General features: G+C 31.4%; 1 protein-coding gene across 2 annotated transcripts in view; it reads right to left on the reverse strand.

Annotated features, from left to right (window-relative positions):
• LOC144958866 (frizzled-5-like) overlaps positions 1 to 5,337 on the reverse strand; it is a 55,902-nt gene extending 50,565 nt beyond the window's left edge. For both annotated transcript variants that reach the window (XM_078891121.1, XM_078891120.1), the window contains exon 1: positions 4,096 to 5,337. The gene's annotated coding sequence lies outside the window, so the exon portion shown is untranslated. The remainder of the gene's footprint in view (positions 1 to 4,095) is intronic.
• Positions 5,338 to 9,272: the final 3,935 nt, after the last annotated feature.

The following is a 9,272-nucleotide window of genomic DNA, read 5'->3' on the forward strand; positions in this document are numbered from 1 at the left end:
AGTAGTAGTATAGTAGTTGTAATAGTAGGAAAATGAATAAATAAATATAATAAATAACTAAATAATAGAGTAAATAGAAAAATAAATAAATAAATGAGATAAATAAGATTAATTAATAATTAGTTAATAACTACATAAATAAATAAATAAATAAACAAAAAAAAAACAAATAAATAAATAAACAAATAAATAAATCATTAAATAAATTTTAAACAAAATAAATAAAAATGTAGACACTGTAAAGCGTCTTCCTGTAATTGTAATATGTATTATCATCCTACACCCCTTATCTCTCTGACATCATATATTATTATCATTATTGTTATCCCACTTCAACTGTTGCTGGTGTGGTGGTGTGATGCATGCAAAGGTATTGAAAATATCTCTCATATATTATTAGTTCATTACTTTTATCAGGAAAAAAAACTGAATAAGAATCTGTTAAAAAATGACATTTTATGAGGTAATCCGTGAATGAAGAAAGAATGTCGTCCATTAAATGGGATGGATGCAATATAAAATGTAGATGAAATGGGGTCGGAGGAATGCATGTGATAATGATAATGGTACGAGTAGATATAGGGAATAGGAGAGAGCTCACTGTTAGTTATAGTATGAGTTTATTATCTTATTATTATTATTATTATTATTATTATTATTATATTATTATTATTATTATTATTACTATTATTATATTATTATTATTATTATTATTATTATTATTATTATTATAGTATTATTATTATTTTATTATTATTATTATTATTATTACTAGTATTATTATTATTATTATTATTATTATTATTATTATTATTATTTTATTATTATTATTATTATTATTATCATTATTATTATTATCATTATTATTTATATTATTATTATTATTATTATTATTATTTATTATTTATTGTTATTAAATTATATTATTATTATTATTATTATTATTATTATTACTATTACTATTATTATTATTATTATTATTATTATTATTATTATTACTATTATTGTTATCATCATCATCAGCTCGTATTGCTAATTTTAGCGGCGTTAAGAAGGGTCACCCCTGTCGTGTGTCAAGACAGACCATAATAAACAATAAGGGGGAATTTTACTGACAGGTCGAATTTTGTTTTTATTTTAATAAATAAATATTACTATAAAACATATTTTTTTCGTTCTCACCATGTTATGTGTAGTATGAAAGTCATATAATGTTAATATAGAACCTCGCCTGTGTCCAGTTATTTTTTAAATTATTATTATTTCTTTTTATTTATTTTTGTTTCTTTTGGTTTGTTCCTTTTTTGTTTTTTTTTTTTTTTGTTTTTTTGTTTTGTTTTGTTGTTGTTGTTGTTGTTGTCAATTTAATCGTGCTTTTCCTACCTCATAATACATCGATTAAAAAATAATCATCAACTTGACAAAAAATATTTAATTAAACCCGAGACTTACTTAGAAGTTCGTTCAAGTTTAGCACGACATATATCCAGGGTCCATTCATCCAGAGAATAATAGATAATATTATGAAGTTATTCCTTTATGCCCATTTTTCATTATTTTAAAACTGTCTTTCGTCAAGACACAGCAACAGAACGAGAAAACATGACCCAAGGCAGACTTTATTTAACAAATCTACTCGTGTTGCAATATTTCGTGACCAACCACAGTCCCCATCTCACACCCCCACACCCACACACACACACACACCCACACCCACACACACACACACACACACACACACACATTGCTTTAACTTTATCACATTTAAATTTGAAATTGACACACACACACACACACCCCACACACACACACAAACACACAAACACACACACACATTGCTTTTAACTTTATCACATTTAAATTTGAAATTGTCACACACACACACACACACACACACACAAACACACACACACATACAAACAGGGGCCTCTTTGTATAATATATTTTATTATTTCATAGACTTTTTTAAAATGGAAAAAAAAGAATGAAGAAGAATGAATGAGAACTGAAAGATTGAGGTTATATAACATTCAGTAAAGGCGGTTCCTTTGGTGACACGGTATTTTAAAAAAAATAATAATAAAATAAAAAAAAAACAATTAATAATTATTTTTTAAAAATTAATAATAATAATAATGATAATAATAAAACAATAGTAATAATAATAATAAAATAATAATAATATAATAATAATAAGAAGAAGAAGAAGAAGAAGAAGAAGAAGAAGAAGAAGAAGAAGAAGAAGAAGAAGAAGAAGAAGAAGAAGACGAAGAAAGTTGATGATGATGATGAAGATGATGATGATATGATGATGATGATAATAATAATTTGCTATTATTATTATTATTATTATTATTATTATTATTATTATTATTATTATTATTATTATTATTATTATCATCATCATCATACCAGCTCTCAATCTATGGCTAAAGCCAGTATTTAATTCACACCTCAGTCGAATGGGGGGGGGGGGGGGGGGGGGGTCATAATGTGTCCAAGCGCTTTCACAAACGCATGGATCATAAATAAATTAACGATAATTTTAAGTCGCTCATCTGGTTACTGGCAATACCCAATATCGCTTGAATTGTAATACAAGAGTTTAAAAACGTACCGCTAAGAGGCCGACTTACGTCACTGTATTATAAATGTGATTAAATTATGGTAATTTGAGTTCTCTTTGCTTCATATATATATATATATATATATATATAATATATATATATATATATATATATATATATATATATTATATATATATATATAAATTAAGAGATCAGAGCAGTTTTATATTTGGGACTTGCTCTTTTTATATGAATTTCGTTAATTTCATTATTATAAGTTTAAAAGTAGGTAAAAGATAAGGAGAATTTTAAATCTAAAATTCGAACCAATTTCTGTGTTGAGTTCACATCTGTTTTAGATCTACATTTCATTACTTTTCGACGTTGCTTTTTCGGTTAGATTAGAAAAGGGGAAGAAAAGAATTTCGTTTATTTTTTTATTGCTTTCGATGGTTTGGATTTTAGTCCTCATAATATTAGGCAGCTGAGTTAAATAAATATATAAATTTTATTGGCCCATAATAATAATAATAATAATAATAATAATAATAATAATAATAATAATAATAATGATAGCCTAATAATAATAATAATAATAATAATAGCCTAATAATAATAATAATAATAATAATAATAATAATAATAATAATAATAATAATAATAATAATAATAATACCTAATAATAATAATAATAATAATAATAATAAATAATAATAATAATAATATAATAATAATAATATAATATAATAATAATAGCTAATAATAATAATAATAATACCTAATAATAATAATACTAATAATAATAATATAATAATAATAATAATAATAATAATAATAGCCTAATAATAATAATAATAATAATAATAATAATAATAATAATAATAATAATAATAATAATAATAATAATAAAACAACAACTGTAGAATCTGCTGATAATAACAGTAAGAGTGATAATAATAACAATAATAATATTAATATATATAATAATAATAATAATAATAATAATAATAATAATAATAATAATAATAATAATAATAATAATAATAATAATAATTTAATAATAAGAATAATAATAATAATTAATAATAATAATAATAATAAAAATAATAATAATAATAATAATAATAATATATAATAATAATAATATAATAAATAATAATAAATAATAATAATAATAATAATAATAATAATAATATAATAATAATAATAATAATAATAATAATAAAATAAATAATAATAATAATAATAATAAATAATAATAATAATAATAATAATAATAATAATAATAATAATAATAATAATAATAATAATAATAACTGTAGAATCTGCAGATAAAAAAATAGTTTAGGCTATATTATTTCATCATTATTTTGTTTAACTAAATTGCAAAAGAACGATTGCTGTCCTTCCGTTGGAAAGGATGTAGCCGGCCGCTGGTATCTCAGAAAGTAAATAGGTCCTTAAGCGACTCACAACTACTGTTCCTTTATAAGTTTATACTTATATGTAAAAGAGAGGGAGTACTCACCTTTACAACAATAATAGATAATCCAAAATCCAGTGAAATAATGAAACAATAATTTGATCCAAAAAAAAAAACTTGTGAAATTCCGATCACAAATATCCAAAATATGTGTTAATCCAATTTATGTAGTAAATATAGGTAGGTAGATGCTACTTGTCGGCAATTAACACCAAATCAAAATCCACCGAAACAAATTCTTCTTGAAGAAAAACGCAGATTAAATAAATAATTTCTGTCCACGCATTAATATCAAGTCGCACATTAATTCTTTAAAGTGACACTTACAACAAGCGTCCGATTTACATAAACTGTAACTTCGTCAAAATATTTATCTCTATATATATAACATTTATTTATTTATTCTTTGATCAGGAGAAGAAGATTTTTTTATTTCATCCGCCAATAAATTTTGTAAATTTTGGATTGTAAAATTCGGTCAAATCTTGTAATTTATCAATGAAATATTCGGTAGCATCTCCAATCTTCATCCGTATTCAGGTTGATCAAATTTCTTTTATAACGACAATCAAATCCCGTTGGTATTTCGCGCGTTGTAAATCCAAAAATGAATGATGAATTGAATAGGATACAATTTATGAATAATAATAAACAGAGTCCGTTAGAGAAATTATGAATAACAAATTACTTCATTCGTGAAATGGGAAGCTGTAAATCCTTTATTTTTCGAATTGAAATTCATCACAAACAAAGCTGGATACTCAATAAAAACACAACAGAGGGTAGAAGAAGTAGTCGCTCTTCTACTACCGTTGATATCAGTGGTAATAAAGTGAAGCAAATGAAAGTGGTAATGAAGACATTGCTTCACTGACGGCTCGCGGCGGTTCGTGCGTGTTTGTACGTTTGTGTGTGTGTGTGTGTGTGTGTATGTGTGTGTGTGCCCGTATGTGTATTATTATTGTTGTCTTAGCTGTCTCGATAATGTGTGTTATAGTGCTAGAGAGAGAGAGTTGTCCGTGTGTGTTTAGATATATGTGTGTGTGTGTGTGTGTGTGTTCTTTTATGTCGTCTGCTAGCGCTAACGAGCGAGAGAGACAGACCGTGAGACAAGACCGCGGAATAAGAGTAAACTTATAGAAAAGTATAGTAAGAGAGAACTGTTGTAAAACTAATACACAGTAATGGGAGATAGAGTTCCGCGCGTTTCGCGTCGTTAACTCGCCGCTCTTGTAACAACGCGCTCCGCCGCTATGCATTCGCTTCCAAATATCCCTCGCGTCGCTTGCTTCGTCCTGTCTCTTTCGCGTTTGTTTAGTTTATAAATTGTGCTTATCTTTCCCCGTAATCTCCGCCCCCCCCCCCCCCCCCCCCCCACTTCCTTATCCTTCCGTCTTTCACATTTCATTTATCATCATTTGTCACTTATCACATTATGCATCTTTTACTATCACTCTCTATTATAAACAAACTTGAGTCTAATATTTTATTCAGTTTCTCTCTCTCTCTCTCTCTCTCTCTCTCTCTCTCTCTCTCTCTCTCTCTCTCTCTCTCTCTCTCTCTCTCTCCATCTATCTATCTTTCTATCTAGAATTCAATCTGCAGACATGCATGACTGTTTCGACGTACTGTGCCTCATCAGTAGGCTACACAGTTTGGCATATTATTATCATCATGCTTCTAAAAGCAAAGGGAGATTATAGAGTAGAGTGGTCAAGCTAGGAATGGAGTGAGCTTTGCATATTTACAAGGAAGAAAGCCAAATAAAATCTCCCTCAAGTGCTCAGTGCAGTGATGACTTAATTTGTCTTATCTATCTTATCTATTCATCCATTCATCCCTCTATAGATAGTATGAAGTTGACAAGACTCGGGTTTTTGTTATTGCTTTTTTGCCATCCGCGTTTATGAGAAATTCTCAATAAACTGTATTAACCAGACTATAAACGTTCAAGGTTACATATAGTTTTGTGTGTTGCTCCGTTATGCTTACGGATGGCAATGTTGTGAGTTTCTTAGCCAAGCGCATACTATCTTTACCACCTATCGATCCATCCGTTTACCTACTCAACCATATATCCATCCATCCATCCATCCATCCATCCATCCATCCATCCATCCATCCACCCATTCATCCTTTCATCCTCCCACCAACCATCCATCCATCCATCCACCCACCCATCCTCAGAACAACCACACCCTACCATCAAAGCAGGACTCGAGCCCTGAACCTTCAGATCCGAATGCGAGTATCACACCACCAGACCACATATATCCACACTATCCACCCATCCACTCATCCACACACCATCCACGGATGACTACCCTCCATGACAGACTAATGACAAGCTTGTCCGATGTACCGATTAAATATTTTCCAGGATCTCATCTGGTCCCCTCTTCTTGTCGAGTGGCTGACAGTTCCTTTGTATTTCAACAATCACTAAATCCATTTGACACAAGAAGCCTGATTCTAAATTCTATTATATCGCGCTGCATACAAAAGACTCGAAAAAGGCCTTCCCTTCCTTCCCCCGCGATGCAAGGAGATGGAACTTGTTTTAAAAGCAACGTTCAAAAACTTGACATGCCTGCCTGCCCTGTGTCAAAACTAGGCCTTGAATTTTCTTTTAAACTTTGAAAAAATTAAAGACGGTGAGATTAGATCGAGAGGGGAAAGAGTTGAAAAGGGGGGGGGGGGGGGGGGGGGGGGCAAAGGGGTAATGCGGGAGGGGGGGGGGGGGGTGGGGGTCCAATATATTTTACCATAGTAAGATGGAGGAGACTGGCCATCCTTTTGTGCTTCTAATTGTGTGAGCTTGGAAGCGAACGATACTCTCATAATTTTTTTTCTTATGATTTATTAAAAAAAAAAATAAATAAGCAAATAAAATAATAAATAAATGAATAAAACAAAATAAGATAGTAAAAAAATTATATACACTCAACAGAAGAAACTAACTAACATTCTCATGCAGACATAGAAACACCTTTTATGTAATTACGAACCACCATAACCGCGAAGCCAGAAAAGCACGACAATCACTACAATCTACTTTCACTTCCTGATGAGAGCGAATACTCGAAACAATATTGTAGAAGTTGATAATAATTATACTTTAAATATTTTTATATATTATATTATTATTCCTATCATTACTCTTTAGTAATTACAGCAATAATAAAGAAAAGGGAGAAGACTGTAAATAAGAAAATAAATATATTTGATTGAATTCTGTTAAAGGTAAGAAAAAAGAAAGTTGTACTGCGCATCTCCACCGACTTCACTGCGCTTTATGAAACTACTTGTTATATCAATAAACTCATTCAACCCCCCCCCCCCCACACACACACACACACACACACACACTCCTCCCCCATACACCCCTACCACCATCGTCAGCTCCCGTATGTAGCAAAAAAAAAAAAAAAAAACAAACAAACAATCGTTTTCGTTTCCTACAGTACAAATCACTAGTTTGTTTCGAATACATCTCTCTGAGAGGGTCAAGCAAGACTCTGGATTATTATCAACTATCAATCTCCATGAGTCTAATGCACACCGAGTGCCGACTTAAAAGGTTTTTAATTCGTAATTTTTAGGAGATAAATATTATAATCGCTATAGATATTATGTGCTTGGCTAAGAAGATCACAACATTGCCATCCGGAAGTATAACGGACCAACACACAAAACTGTGTGTAACCATGAACTTTAATAGTCTGGTTCAAACAGTGTAGTGAGAATTACTCATAAACATGGATGACAAAAAACAATAGCAAAGACCCGAGTGACGTCAAGATCTTACTATCTGTAGACATAAATATATCTGTCTGTATTTACTGAACCGTTCGCATTTAAGTTTCGGTAGAATACTCACAGTATCCGCCAGTCGGATCTAACGTATCAAGACACAAAACTATGCGTAGCCTTGAGCGTTTAATATATTATATAATAATATAATATGATATGATTTAGTGAGAACTAATCACTAAATTAATATGTAACAACAATAACAAGGAGGCGAGTGACGTCAATTTCGTACTTTTTATTCCTTGACAATCCCAATATATTGGTGATTCAAATTATCACCGCCTCTCTCTCTCTCTCTCTCTCTCTCTCTCTCTCTCTCTCTCTCTCTCTCTCTCTCTCTCTCAATACATCTCCCACACTGTTAGTTTAGTTCATTCATAAAGTTTCATTATACATTATAATGTTGTCTTTACACAAGCAACGCGTTTCGTTTCGTTTCGATTCGATTCGATCCGATTCGTTTCGTTTCGTGCATTCAACAACCCCCCCCCCCCCCCCCCCCCCCCTTTCAATAATTCTATAATATAATTTTGCCCCCCTCATACTCCCCCCATATTTTTTCCACCCTCGCCACTCCCCGTCGGCTAGCGGAGCCTGCCAATCACGGGACGAGGTGCTCGCTAATTACGTCGGCTCTCCCGCCGTGGGGCGCCGCCATTTGACACTTCGCCCCGCCCCGCTCGTTAGCGCGTTTTGTTGCCGATTCTTTCCGCTTTTTCTTGCGATTCGTAGTTTTTGAAAAGAGTCTGGGTTTTTGTGTGACAATGCGATCAGGACGAAAATTATATGAACTCCCAAATAGTCGATGATGATGATGATGTTGTTGATGATGATGGTGTTGTTGATGCTGCTGATGATGTCGTGGGCTGTTCATTGAATTCGTCCTGCTCGCTTCTTGCTTGCTGCTGGTTGCTGTTTCTGATGCGGCTACTGCTTTGCTGTTTTCTCCTCGGTTGAATGGATGGATGGATGGATGGGTGGGTGAATGAATGGATGAAAAGACTGAAGTTGTATGAATAGCAAGGAGAGAAAATGCGTTGAGCCGGTTGGAGGTGGGGGGGGGGGAGGGGGGGGGTGAAAAGAACTCGTTGATGGGGATGTCAAGAGAGATATTTTGTAAAGATTTGAAGAGTTTTTATGCAGTTATTTATCTTTCTTTTCTTTTCTTTTTTTTTTTTCCTTCTCTTCCTAATTCAATGTGTCCATAATTTGCCTGCTTGCTTGCCATGGTGCAGATTGTAAAGGGTTTTTTGGGGGGTACCATCTAGTTTTCTGTTTTGAGCGCATCTTCGATGCATGTTCTTTGTCGTGTCAAGCCTGTTATAAAAGATGTCCCAAAAATAAATAAGATCGTGATTAATAATAACAATAGAAAGCGCTGCTACGGTTTTTCCCTGTTCAATTAATTT

Source organism: Berghia stephanieae, chromosome 13, assembly GCF_034508935.2.
Source record: "Berghia stephanieae isolate SIO BIC M18660-M18661 chromosome 13, UCSD_Bste_1.3, whole genome shotgun sequence".
NCBI classification, from domain to species: domain Eukaryota; kingdom Metazoa; phylum Mollusca; class Gastropoda; order Nudibranchia; family Aeolidiidae; genus Berghia; species Berghia stephanieae.